This window comes from Mytilus californianus, unplaced genomic scaffold (genome assembly GCF_021869535.1).
Source record: "Mytilus californianus isolate M0D057914Y unplaced genomic scaffold, xbMytCali1.0.p SCAF_2, whole genome shotgun sequence".
In the NCBI taxonomy this organism is placed as follows: domain Eukaryota; kingdom Metazoa; phylum Mollusca; class Bivalvia; order Mytilida; family Mytilidae; genus Mytilus; species Mytilus californianus.
The window spans coordinates 127,008,668-127,024,364 of record NW_026262668.1 but is presented as its reverse complement, the minus strand read 5'-3'; the positions used below and the strand labels follow the sequence as shown (position 1 = coordinate 127,024,364).

The 15,697-nt window shown below is 30.9% G+C and overlaps 1 protein-coding gene across 1 annotated transcript in view; it reads left to right on the top strand.

The window, feature by feature from the left end:
- Window positions 1–15,697, top strand: part of LOC127730942 (uncharacterized) — a 97,021-nt gene that overhangs the window by 60,199 nt on the left and 21,125 nt on the right. The window lies entirely within an intron of this gene.

The following is a 15,697-nucleotide window of genomic DNA, read 5'->3' as shown; positions in this document are numbered from 1 at the left end:
AAGAGTTTAAACTAACACTAAATTTCTTAACTATCCCTACCTTGACTGTAGTATTACCACAGATTTCAATATAAACAATATGCATATGTATATTTACTGGTAACATTCCCAACTTATGTCTCTATGAGATGAAACCTAGAGATCATAACTGGGAACCAGTATGTAAACAAAATTAATTATCTATGAATATTCTATATCTCCCCAAAAGAGGCGTGGTTTGAGAAACAGCTGTATTTACAAAGTGCAACCTAAAGGTTTATTGAAGGTGCAGCAGCTGATACCTGTATTAGAGTGTTTGAAACGTCAAATCTTTATCAGCATCAAACATATCACAATAAATAAGTAGTACAATTTCAAATAATTTCAGAGTTATATCATACTTTTGAACTTGCTTTTATAACTCTGAAATGATTTGATTTGGTACTTATTATCTATTGTCATATGTAAATCAACCCATAAATACTATGTAAGTACACATATTAAACAAGTCAAAATTTCATGGTTGAGGATTTTATATTTGAACTTTTTTTTTAAGCAGGGTTGTCACTATCATGACTATCAAAGTTAACTTGTTCTAAGTTTTCTTTGACCAGGTAAACTTCGTCCAAGTCATCAGTTTACTATCAAAGTTTTTCATCAAAAACTTGGTCAAAGAAAAAAACTTCACTGTGATTGGATAGTTCCCATCCAAGTCCATCCAAGTTTCAAGAAAAGTCTGTCTAAGTTTTTGGTCAAAGTCTTTTTTGACTGTTGTCACTATAAAAAAATCCATCAAAATTTAGACCAAGAAAACTTGGACAAGAAAACTTTTGATAGTGACAACAGGCTTTTATGTTATACAAGCTCTGAATGCTAAATGTTTTGGTCACTTACCTTAAGATCTTTATAGTAAAAATATATTTCTAAATTTATCTTGCAAAGAATTAGGTAGATTTTGCACCCCTGTGCATATGTACAAAAATCATTCCCACTCTCTTAATTTTAAAACCTTAGGAGCGACATTTAATGATTTAGTACAAGAATTTGTGGTGAATCAGTAAAATTTCAGCCTCCAATATGTTAAGTTGTATTTACAATTTTACATGGAATAACCCTGATTTCTTCACAGTTTCTTTTTGACTTGAGGGGACCTTTGTGATGGATCCCATCAGTGTCCTCTAGTTTGTCACTCTGTTTGTCTGACCATCAACAATTTTGTTAAGGATGTACACCTCTGAGGAGCCAAAAATTTCTAGAATTAAACTTTTTTTCTTAACCTGATTTTTGGGTTTATATGACTGTAAAAAAATAATTGGTGAAGAAAAAATCATATGGTGGTGCACTTCTTTTTTGGCTACGGCCCTTTGAAAGTACCCAATTTTGACGATTTTCCCATTTTTCAACAATTTTTACCTATTTTGGGGCTTTTATCGTGAAAAAAATCACAGTTCCACAATTAAACTTTTTTTCATACTTTCAATAAAATCTGAATAAATTTAACTTAAAAAAAACTATAGGTACATGTAGGTGTTAATATAAGAAAGTTTTATCATATTTTGATGCTTTTTTGTGTCAAATTAACCATGCTGTCAATATTGTAAATTTGTGATTTTTCTCTGTTTTAAGAACAAAATGCATATTATTTTAACTTCTTTGTTATAAATGATTGAAAAAATACATATCAAAGAAATTTGAAAAGAAAAAGTGGTATGGGATGTACATGTTTCTGGTAAAATCATTTCTTGTATCCCTCACCCATTTTCTCAAAATTTTGGCTAAAAAGACTTGACTTGATTGGTAATAAAATTTGAAAAATTGATTACTCAAAAACTACTCATTGTAAATACACAATTCTTTCACAGAGTTAAGTTTGATTATAACATTTTTTAAATTCATTGATATTTTCCACTTGTATCACATGTTTTAGAAATAATTCCAGAACGAGATTTCAACGAGACTGTAACGTCAAAAGAATACATTCTTAACACAAAAACTTCCAACCTATTGGTTGGACACAAATGAAATTTTACACAGTTGTTGTTCATATAAAAAGCATTTGCGATCATATAATTTTTTTCTGAAAATGGCCTCTAAATTTTTGTGAAAAATTAATTATTGTTAAAAAAAATCCCAAATTGTGAGACACGTCCTTCCTGCTGGAATTTTAGCGAAAATTAAAATAAATGTATAAAACCTATTCCAAATTGAAGTGTTGAATCCTGATTACAAAAATTGATTTTTGTGAAATTGGATATAAATTGTGGTAAAAACTTGGTTTTTGTTTTAAAAATCACAAACTTTGAGAAATATCTTTCTTTTTTGGTTTACAACAATAATTGATATAAAGGTATAGAAGGCCATTCCAAATTGATTCCCTGGTGTTAAATTTGCAGTAAAAATAGAGTTTTTGTTGAAAAACACAAATTTTGTGAAGCAATTCTTTTTGTGCTAGCATTTCAAAGTGAAAAAAATATGATTAAAACCTATAACAAATTGATTCCCCTGTGACAAAATTTATTTTTTTTTAAATTGGGAAAAAAAGGTGGAAAAAACTTAATTTTGGTTATAAAATCACAAATTTGGAGAAACAGCTTATGCCTGCTCAATTTAATTTAATGTCAGAGCATGACATATAGAATTAATTAGATTCTGTAATAGGGAAATTTAGAACTTTTGTAATAAAAGCAGACCTATTAGACACATAGAAAGGCATCAATTTTGATTTTACAAAGCAAAAATGGTTTAGAAAAACAACCAAATCCAAATTGACCTTGTGTCAAAAAATATTTATTGGCCACAATTTTAAAATGGCTGCCAAATATAGAAAAATTACCATAGTGCTCAGATTTTATCAAAACTTGATATTCACACAGAATGTATCCTGAAATATTTCCCTATGTCAAAATTTTCAATAATTGATACCCCATGAAATGTATTGCTTATCAGTATCAATTATTGTAAATTTAGAAATATTGCCATGTTTTATTTTTATGTGAAAAATGTGGTAGTATCAGATTTGCAATAATGAAAACTTGAATTCATAATTCCTACTCAAAATTTTTGAAATCCCATTAATTAGATCTTGCATTGTTACCAGTAATCAGTAATTCACAATAATAAATGCACACATTAATTTATGAATTTACAGTATTTATGTCTGTGCTTACACACAAATTGGAAAGCAGGGTCCCCCTGACATGTCAGTTCTCCTACACATTATGTTTGCATGAATTTGTCCTATGTTTGTGCGAAAAAATTTCCAATTTTTACGGATAAATTAAATTTTCTGTAAAAATAAGTAATTGAAACAATCATGGTTTCTTAAATAAAACAAAATAGATTAAATTTGAAAAAAAAAATAAAGCGAAATGACAAGGTGAAAATCTTTTCAAGATCTCTGAGACAAATAAAGGGTATTTTTAACAACATAGATGTTAGGATATTCTTTATGTGTAGATACAGAGTGGGCAATTTAAAAAAAATGGAGACATTTCCAGGAGATGAACCAAGAAAATAGGTGAATATCAGTTAAACGGATAGTAGCTACGATTTTCATTAAATTTATTTTTCTAATCTATATGCCGGATTTTGTACAAAAGGTTTATTTAGAATGAATAAAACCTTCACTGTTTACTTTCCAATTAGCATTTAGAAGCTTTTTAACGTTTTACACCTGAATTTAATTTTTGTCTATAGCCAAAAATTCGATGTTAAGCCAACCCTTATTCATATGACCTATGTTGACCTTAACTCCGCAGTTCCCAATGTGCAATCGCAAGTTGTCCCTCGAAGGGAAAATGTCGAATAGAGGAATGTTATCGCGGAAATGGAACATGTGTTTACAGTTTCTGCGAGAAAAAGAAACAGTAAAGAGGTGCAGACAAGTTATTGTAAATTGAAAATAAATAACGGCGATGAGATCAGTCATTATAACCATTTAGAAACATCTGACATGCAGATAAAGTCATTATATAAGCAGTCGACATTACGACGGTTTGCGAAATGTAAAAAAACATTCCTGAACTTTTCGAATCCAGATCACATGAAAATAAATCGCGACGTGTTCAAATCATTATTGTCCAAAATATCTTTATAAATTTAAGAGCAGTGATCTCACAACTTAGAAGACATTCAAAATCAACTTCTTACAATTTAATTTTATTCTTCCGGTGTACCCTTCATGAAGGCCCCAATTCAATTCACAAACACGTGTATACGTTATCGGCATTGTTTTGTCATACAAATATAAAACAAGTGTATAATATCGCCATTGTTGGAGAACCTTGGGTTCGAATAATATGCAGGCATTTGGTATATTTTGTTGTTTACATAATTTGATAAATGGTTTCAAATGTGTACGTTTAATCTAAAGAAATTGTCAAATACGTAAGAAAACAAAAGCACATGTTCATATTTATTTATATCTTGGTCATCTCACTCGCTGTGTCGGCAAAGTTCGGGAAGTAAACCCGATGCATAATTAATGAGATGAAAAGGCACGCTACACGATATTAATTATCAATTATTAACACTTCTGTACTTTATATAAACATTCCTTCGATCTTATTGTTAATTTAAAGTACATATCTTTGATTTTAGCAGCTTTAAAACTTGGTCATAATTTTGTCAAAATCGTAGCTACTATCCCTTTAAGAACTGATTGTGAATGTTAGTTTTGATTAGGGGGGAAAATTGCACAATCTTGAAAGTATGCTAAAATACGCTTTAGTAATATCCTAGCTTGTAAAACACAGACAATGACAAAATTCAGTTCAACAAAAATTAAAGACTTCTTTGATTACTTTGATTTACAGGTTTGGCACAAACATAAAACCATTTCTGTGCGCAAATGTAGGTCGCCCCAGCTTTCAAGGTCACAATAATCACAGGCCTAAGAATTTGAAAATATAACACAAAGTTACCCATCAACCTACTAATAAAACACAGTTACCCATCAACCTACTAATAAAACCAACTATTATCACAAAGTTACCCATCAACCAATTAATAACACAAAGTTACACATCAACCAATTAATAAAACAAAGTTACCCATCAATCAATTAATTAAACAAAGTTACCCATCAACCAACTGATAAAACTAAGGTTTTGTTGATTTTAATTGAAAATTGATGCCTTCATTTAAAATGCATTTTTGAATTTGACAGGGATGGTAATTAAATTTTTCAGAATGGGTTGGAACTTAGTTTTTTCTATAAAATATGTGAAAGAAATTTTGGGGGAACATTTTCACGACTTCCATCAATTGGTGCATGTCTATTTTTCCTCTGAAGGCACAAAACCAATTCAAACCAATCTGACATCGCTGGCCCTATGATTTTGTAAATGATATTTCAATCCATAAACCAACATGGATGCACTTGTTAATAGGGTATAACCAGATTTTTTTTCTCTGATTACCTTTATACCCTATAGATTTTGGTATTCCCTTAAGCATTGTTTGATATCAACAGATGACTCAGATCCTCCAAGGTTGACATTGATTTTTCCTTTATCAATGAAGGCATCTTATGTTGAAGTATGCATGTTATTTTATTTACTACAACTTTTCCTTTATCATCACAGAATAGTTATTTATCTATCACTAATCAGGATCAATGCATATATATTTGATGTTTTTATTTAATTTTGTTCTGGGAAAAAACCCTGCTGAAAAAGCATTGATACATTTGTTATAATGTAATTGCATGTGTTTTCTCTGAGAGGATTGCCTTATTGATGCTTTAAAAATGAATTTTTTAAATGGATACAAACATGCTATTGTATAGTACATTATGATGTTGTATGTTTAACAGTTTATATGTAAAAATTAGAGACAGTTTAAGCAATTGAATTTCTAAGAAAACAATTCTGTCAGTAAAATTTAAATTAAACAGATAAAATTTTATAATATAGTGAGCAGCATATAAAAATATGTCCTCCTGCCTGTAAAATGTTGATGAATTGTTCATGAATGATAATGAATAATTCATGAACACAATTTATGAACCATTCATAAAAGATTCATGAACTGTTAATGAACTATTCATAAACAGCAAATGGACAAGAATGTTCATGAGCCAGTGAATGATGAATTATTCATGGACAGAAAGTGTTGTTGAACTCTTTTTGTTCATAAAAATTCTTTTACTCAATACCCGGTAGTTATATTATTCATTATATAAATAAAATGTTTATGCCCCAGCCGTAGCGGAGGGGGGATTAAGTTTTACCCTTGTCCGTACGTCCCAAAGTTGATTTCCGTTCTCTAACTTGAGTTTGCCTCACCCAAATGTTATGAAACTTATACACATAGCTTATTACCACAAAACTCAGATAAAGTACAAATTTGGGTAGCGTCACTTTTACTGTTCTTCAGTTATGTCCCTTTATAACATGTATAACTTTATATGATATGCAAGCGGGGGCATCATCTGTGTCCCATGGACACATTCCCAAATTATTTATGGATTATTGTGTTCATGAACTGTTCTTTAGTGATTAAGTTCATGAACATTGTTTGTCCACTTGTAGTTCATCAACTGTTCATATAAAGTTCATGAATTTATTAAGAATGATTGATGAGTAAATTTAGTTAAGACAACAGTAAGTATTTAATCCTGGTATATTATTAGTATTCTCTATACTACAGACGACACACACACAAATGACACCCTTTTCTGCCACTGACATCACACCAACAACACCTTTTTGTACGCATGGCAGAAAAATAAAACTCAAACGCAAATTCACATTTGCCGACAGCCCGTCGTACGTGATGGACGCCAGATATAATTGTATATAATATAATATAATATATAATCGTGACATATCAAATAAAACATTTAAATCAGTAATCAGTTGGCATTTTCATTCACCAATCATATCATTATGTACAAAACACAGCAAAATATTGGAAGCTGTACGTTTAATAAAATACCCCTCATTGATAGCCAAGGCCGACCGGGAAAAACCGTATTAAGGAAAGCTGTATCTGAATCAATGCTCGAGCCTATCTCAGGATAATGACGTCGGACCTCGTCGGTTCAAACAGTTTACGAAAAACCAAAATATTTGTCTAACAATAGATAGATAAACATCATTTAAAATAATGGAGTTTACTCGGTCAATACGACGGCTAGAAAGTGAAGCTACCACACAAAAACACCTTATATATGACCACAACTCAGCCCCCTGATTGGATAAATTTACATCGGCCTACCGAAAATTAACAATTCCATACCGAGAATACAACATTTTCCCACTATACTGATCGAAACACGGGAAAATATTATTTTCTTCTATTTGACATATATGAATAGGATTTAAACATTTAATACTAATACATGATCTCCCAATTGGTGCTTTTTCCAGGGGGAAAAATTACTTCTTACAATTTGGTGACATGAACATCAAGAAATAATACAACAAACCTTTCTTGATGTATGATGATGTTGTTCTTAATTATATCTGGGGGGATGGAATTTTATCATTTAATTCTTAGCAAAGATTTTTAAAAATGAAGCATAAATAAGTACTCCACACAAATAGATAATAATGTATGTCTGTAACCTATAGTTCTAAGCTCAAATTGTACTTTGGCCACTTTGGTCACTTTGAGGTGGCATTTATCTTGTTATCAAATATTTACCCCTGAGACATCTGGAATTTAGGTAAACATAAAAAGCGGGGTAATACCAAGAAGGCAATGAAATATAACACCTCAGCCAAAAGAAAAAGAAGAAACCACAGAAAACTAAAGATTGAGCAATATGTCAGAACCTCAACTTAAAAGGAGGAGGTGGACCTTTAAGAAAGTCCTTCAGGTAGGAGGAGGTGGGCCTTTAAGAAAGTCCTTCAGGTAGGAGGAGGTGGGCCTTTAAAAAAGTCCTTCAGGTAGGAGAAGGTGGGCCTTTAAGAAAGTCCTTCAGGTAGGAGGAGGAGGAGGGCCTTAAAGAAAGTCCTTCAGGTAGGAGGAGGTGGGCCTTTAAGAAAGTCCTTCAGGTAGGAGGAGGTGGGCCTTTAAGAAAGTCCTTCAGGTAGGAGGAGGTGGGCCTTTAAGAAAGTCCTTCAGGTAGGAGGAGGTTTTTTTTTTTAAGAAAGTCCTTCAGGTAGGAGGAGGTAGGCCTTTAAGAAAGTCCTTCAGGTAGGAGGAGGTGGGCCTTTAAGAAAGTCCTTCAGGTAGGAGGAGGTGGACCTTTAAGAAAGTCCTTCAGGTAGGAGGAAGTGTGCCTTTAAGAAAGTCCTTCAGGTAAGAGGAGGTGGGCCTTTAAGAAAGTCCTTCAAGTAGGAGGAGGTAAGCCTTTAAGAAAGTCCTTCAAGTAGGAGGAGGTAAGCCTTTAAGAAAGTCCTTCAGGTATTCCTGTTCAAATACAACATCCATGATGCTAAATAAAATATTGCTCTAGATTAAGACTATGCTGCTGTTTACAAACATTCAGTTCATTGGCATGCAGTTTTGAAATAAAGTATATTATTTTGATCTTATGATCTGGAAAAACAACTTAGAAGATTTTTCAAACATAAAGTACATAAATGAAAGCAATAAAATTGTACTTTGGAACAAAATGAACATATTATGATGATGTTTTATAACTTGAGTTACAAGAGAAAATTAAAAACACTTGTGAGGTTGACATTGATACTTAATAAAAATGATTTATAATTTGTGTTGTATTAAGTTATAACAGAATATTAAGAAAGAAATTAAAGTAAGAAATGATTTGTCTGTTAACAATTGTTGAAAGTGATAAAGAAAAAACAATTTTAACATAACAGTCATACAATACAATAAGGTATTTATAGGTCTCATTACTGCTCTCTCAATAACTTTTTGTATTGAACTCTCCTTTATATAAATTTTAAGTTGAGCATTCGAACATTTACAAATATGCTTACAAACTTTTCTTTATAAATGTTATAGTGCTTTTTAGTAATAGAATTCCATATAATACCCAAGTTAAAGAGTTCATGGTTCTGATTTTGTAAATGGTCGTAAAGTTTATCAGATAAAACTTTATTTTAGACTTTAAAACTTTGCAAAATCTGATGAGTCTTTCCAGTTATATAAGTATACATGGGACTTATGTGTTCATGTATATATATTTATATTTTATCACAATTTTACTTTGTTCCTGCATGAAAAGAAAAAAATGTTGCCAAATTTCACACATTTTTTTTAATCTCCTGTAAATTATTAGCACTTGTTTTTGCTATTTTTGAAGTAGTCAAAGATCGTTGTGTAAAAAAAAACCCTTCTATTTGGCAGTGCTTCACAAACAAAATAGTGGTTGTTTTTATTACCTCTTGTAATCGACTGATAATGAAAGATCATAAATGACTACATTTGGCATGAAAACAAAAAAAAATCTTGTCTGGAAAAAAAGTTTAATGCTTCTTAATTAAATGCATGATAGTAAATTTGCTTGACTAGTTGTTTTAATAACTATACTACATTAACACAGTCAAATGGTTTTTCTTTGTTTGGGGAAGTTTCCGGTGACAAGTCTTGACTTGGATTGTCTGGAATATGTGTATGTGATACTCTCTTGGTGCCACTTGTTTGCCAGAAATAATAATCTGCATCGTTTGAATGCTTGTATGTCTGGGGGAGATCACTGAATCACCATTTTTTTGGTAGTTCAATTAATATCTGTATTAATAAAACATTTACTTTATTTCTGCAGGTCTTTGTTGAGGTGCCAGTTCTGAACATCTTTTAACTTCGTTAATGTTCATCGATACTCAAACTGTCTTAATAAGTTGGCCTCTGTACCTGGCACTGTATGGCTTTTTCATGTCAAAAATGTAATCAAGTACAGTTTTTCTTGGAATGTATCGCCTTTTTTTTTTCTTTGTTTATAGTCATGGTTTTCTTTGTTTATAGTCATGGTTTTCTTTGACACCATTTATCAGAAGTATTATGTAGTAACTGACTGAAATACCTAGAGGTTTGTTTAAATATGTCCAACAAGTAACGAATAATATTATTTTGATATTTTTTACTTTAGTCAATTAATACTACGATGGTATGGAGAAAAAAAACAATTTCTGATAGGTCTTTTTTTAGTATAGCTTAGTACCCTTCTTATGTGGTCTAAGAGTTGAGGAATAATAATATGAGTACTCTCAGTGTCCTTGTACGAGTGCATGTCCACGTCAACAGCCATATCTCAGTAACTAGAAGGCCAATAATCTTTCAGTAACTTTATGTATAGTTACATAAAAGGGAGCAAAACATTGTGTAGCAAGGTCATGTGACCCATATTTTATAGTTCACTGACTTAGGTTAAGGTTTATGTCAAAGTTGATGTTGGTTAACTTTAAGGTTCAAGTTAACTAGTAATAGAATCATCTTAACTTGTTTAAATGTACATGTACATTACGGGGAGTAGGTGAACATATCAAGGCAAAAGTAGGTCACTGTGACCTAATTTTACTCACCATTAACTGGCTTAGTTTCATGTTTTATGAGTTCATATTTAAGTATCTATAAGTAATATGATCATGACATCGAACTTTAAATTAAAACATAACTAAATATATATTGCTATATATATACAGTTATGAGATTTCATGATCCCTACATCTTGTTGATACTGTTTACTTATATTTTGGCACTGCACAAGGTCATGCTTCTCTCTGACCGTTTATGACATCTTTACACTAAATCTGTTGGATGTATAGTGATTGATACTTTAGTCTTCAAGAACATGAATTAGCTTTGAACTAGCTTTCAGTATCTGTGAGTACTCTTATATCAGTGCTTTATGTCTAGTGCTTTTATGTTGGTTCTTGTGTGCTTCGTTCTGATCTTTTGAGTAAAGTCAATTGCATCCTTTATATGTGAACTAATTTTACTCACCATTAACTGGCTTAGTTTCATGTTTTATGAGTTCATATTTTAGTATCTATAAGTAATATGATCATGACATCGAACTTTAAATTAAAACATAACTAAATATATATTGCTATATATATACAGTTATGAGATTTCATGATCCCTACATCTTGTTGATACTGTTTACTTATATTTTGGCACTGCACAAGGTCATGCTTCTCTCTGACCGTTTATGACATCTTTACACTAAATCTGTTGGATGTATAGTGATTGATACTTTAGTCTTCAAGAACATGAATTAGCTTTGAACTAGCTTTCAGTATCTGTGAGTACTCTTATATCAGTGCTTTATGTCTAGTGCTTTTATGTTGGTTCTTGTGTGCTTCGTTCTGATCTTTTGAGTAAAGTCAATTGCATCCTTTATGTGCCTGTCCAAAGTGAGGAGCCTGTAGTTTAGTGGTTGTTGTTGGTTCATGTCTCACAGTCTGTCATATTTGTTTTTCATAAATTTGGCAGTTAGTTTTCTTGTTTGAATTGTTTGACTTTTTCATATCATGGCGTTTTATTGCCACAACGGTATCGTTTTTTTCTCATTGTTGAGGGCCGTATGGTGACCTTTAATTGCTTACAATGTATATCCACTTCATATGAACTCTGGTGAATATTGGCAGACATACTGTGGATTAATTTTTATTCCTGTATACCAATTTCCATGGTTTTCGTGGGACACAGCAATACAATAATGGAAGAATTCAACGAAGAATAATACCGATAAATGTGTATTGAGTTAGATGTTTTTTTCCGGTAATGTTTTGCAATTCTAGTCGAGTGTTGAATTCCGATAAACATGATAACATAAAACGTGTTGTTGAAATAAAATAGAAAAGTATTTTGATTAAATAAATAATAAAATCTTTAGAATACATGTAAGTATTAACCTTTTTGAATTAACTAAAATTGTTTATGGGAAATAACTGAAAGTTGTTAATTACTGTGTCACAAATGGTCACATAAAAATGCTGTAAATAATCAGATGAACTGGTGTAATAGAGTCATGAAAAAACTTAAAGATTGTAATTTTGAATTTTATGCTAGTCTTAATGGCTTCATAAGAAAACTATTTTACAACTTGAAGATATTTTATTTGATAAATATATTGAAAAATGGCAAACAAGAATTTTGTCACAGAGTAATGGTAACAAGCTTTGTACTTATAAGCTATATAAATCACAATGTTGTACAGAGTTATATTTAAAACAAAATATGTCTATGAAATTTAGATATGGCGTTGCACCACTTTAAATAGAAACAGGACAATATGAGAATAAACCAATAATGAAAGATCATGTTTTGTGTGTAAAAATGAAATTGAAGATGAGAAGCATGTATTTACTCTATGTCCTTTATATGCAGATTTCAAAATATATTGTATAGTGAAGCAGTTAAATATATTGATAAATTTTAACTTGTCTAATGACAAAAAGTTTGTATTTTTATTCAGAAATGAAGAACTTTGTCAAGTAGTTGCTAAAACTTGCTTTAATATTTTATGTGGAAGAACAAATTTCTTATTTATATATAGCTGATGATGTAATTTAAATCTTAAATATAGATATATTTAAATATATAGTTTTTGTCTCGTCTTGACGGAGTCAAAAAGCGAGACATAGATATGCTGTTTCCGGCGGCGTCAACAATGTATTAGTTTGTGATTAGGTCTAGTTCATGGTGAACCACTAGTGGTAGGTCAATGATATTTGGTATGCAGTTATATTAGCATTGGCACATCTCATTACCATGGAGATTATTTGGCCCTGCCCCCTCAGTCAAGGTCTATTGACTTTGAAACTTTGCTTAGTTTTCATGTATTAGTTTGTGATTAGGTCAGTTTATGGGGAACCACTAGTGGTAGGTCAATGATATTTGGTATGCAGTTGTATAAGCATTAGCACATCTCATTTCCATGGAGAATATTTGGTCCTTACCCCTCAGTCATGGTCTATTGACTTTGAAACTTTTACTTAGTTTACATGTATTAGTTTGTGATTAAGTCAGTTTAAGATGAACCACTAATGTTAAGTCAATGATATTCGGTATGCAAATGTATTGGCATTTGCAAGTTTCATTTCCTTAGAGATTATATAACCCCACCCCCTAATTATGGTTCATTGACTTTGAAACTTTTACATAGTTTACAAGTTAATGTTTGTGTTTAGGTTTGTTTAAAGGGAATGACTTATGAAAAGTCAGTGGTATTTGGTTTGCAGTTGTATTAGCATTGGCACATCTCATTTCCATGGAGATTGTTTAGCCCTGTACCTTCAGTCATGGTTCATTGACTTTGAATATTTGCATAACTTACATGTTAAAGTATTGCTTTTTTAATTTCAACATTTGCATTATCAAAATAACAAAAAGGCGAGACATATCTCTGTGTTAACAGTTTATTATTCATTTGATAGTCTCATAATTCTTAATAGAATGGCACTTGTATATGTTTTAGTATTTAAGCTAATGATATTTTACTGTAAGTTTTAATATACACTATGTTTGATATATGTTTTTGAATGTTTTATCTTATACAAGTGGTGAGACTTTTATAGAAAAATGAATCTTTATCTGTCATATTTTTGTTTTTTGGTGATTAAAAATCATGTGGATTAAGTTTGGGACATTCCCCATAGGTAATATTGTATCCGATGGGAACATTATATTTCAAACCTTTGACTTTAAAAATTGATTGACAAACTTTTAATAAGGTAGCTCAGGTAGGACACAAGTTGCTTTTCAGATTAAAATGGAAGTAGGTTGCCCTGACCCACAGTTCATTTCTCATTAACTTTGGTTAAGTTTCAGTATGATTTCATATCTCAGTAACTTTAAGTATTATGATCATCTAAACTGTGTAGATATGCATCTCGGGGAAAGTCATCATTTAGGCAAAAGCAGGTTACCATGGCCAACATTCCATGCTTTCTAATATAAAGTTATTTAAACATATCAGTTAAAAATGTTTGAGAAAAATCCTGTACCTTTCATTCATATTTATGAATTACCTGTACAGACCAATCCAATTGCAGATGTTTTAGATGTTTTATGATTGGTTGTTATTGTTTTATGTCAGATTTGATTGGTGGATTTGTTAACATTGCAAATTTCTTAAAAGGTAAAACATTAACATTAAAGCATTTATTCTTTGATAAAAAAAAATTGTTAAAAGGTTTCAAATCACTGTTGAAGTAATGTTTTCAAAATTTTAAAGTATGAAAAATGAAGAAGATATATGCACTATTATTTTTTTTTTTACATCAAATCAAATCCAGATTTCTTTATACCTTAAGAAATAAAAAATATATTAATAGTTTGCATCATAAAATGTTTATGACTTGACTAAAATACAATACTGTGAATTTTGAATACTATTATGATTTAGTGTATTCAACAATTAATTTTTGCAACTTGATAATATCAAGGATTTGTATAGTGAATCCTTGATAATATCAATCAATTAATTTCAAATGACTTGCTTGAATTCATTATTAGTACTGTAGTTTATAGATTGAAATAAACAATTAATTTCCCCATAGGCGACAATGATAGCCTTTTTCGAGATACAGACTTTAGAAAGTTGATTTTTTAAACGAAACCTTGCTAGAATTAAAGAAAAGTTATTAGGACAGTATTTTTTGGTCCAAAAAATATAGGTTCGCGTTGCTTTTCTTAGCGTAAAATCTCCCATGCCTATCAATTTTGCACATAAAAATACGTGTCTCATCCTAGCGTTTAAAAGACATCTCAGTTCCGTTAGGGCTAAGGAAAATAATTTATTTGGCCTTTGGTATAATGCAGAATGCACGAAGTCTCTAATAACAAAAAATAACGGGCGCACATATCAACCAATCAGGATTAGCTATACTCTTAATTCTGAATACCATGTTATGCTCATAAAATGGCTGCGCCCATAAAATCTAATGGTGTATTGTAACCTATACGGTATTTAATACTTTCTAGAATCATGCAATTCATAGTTCGTTAGATGCACAAATATATATGCCACATAAAAATCATCTTCAAAACGTTCTGGCATTACTCTCTGAATTTTCACAATTTTTTATCAGAGGTGACCCCAGTCAAAAAATGTGAAAAAAAAATTTTTGATTTTTTTAGTAAATGCGGTACTGCTAAAAAGGGCCTGAAGATAATGTCCACTTTCTCCAATGATTCTTTATATGTCATCAAGTACTGATTATATTGATACCAAAACCGATCCAATATGTAACTACTACGGTGAATTTTGAACAACAGTTTTAAATGAAACCATTTTCGTATAAAAGTACATTTTTGAAACAGACTATAGCATTTCAAAATATGAAAAATGTGTAAATATTTGTGTTTAAACATCGAAAACTATTCGTTAACTACAAAATGTCATACCTATTCTAATTTTTATAGTCTGCCATTCGAGTGAACATTTCAATGTTCAATGGGGGCCATTTCTGTACATTTTCACTGAATTTGGTAATTTCGATAACAGCATTTGGATCGAGATTGTCATGTTTAAAAATCGATTTGTATATCCAAACTCTAGACGTGTACATGCTTTTTTCAAACAAATCAGCAGAAGTTCAGAAAACGACATATTCTCTCCACAGTAATTCAAAAGTCGAACCCACCCTTGTTTCTAAGGTAAAACGCAATACAAATATGAAACAGACTATAGCTTAAAAACTAGTTAATCAATAATTCATTTGTCACCAAAAAATACGATTTCACATCAAATATCAAGTAAAATTACTGTTTTTGACACTTTTTGAGCACTATGATAAAGAAATGTCGACGCTGTATAGATTGAAATAAACAATTAATTTCCCCATAGGCG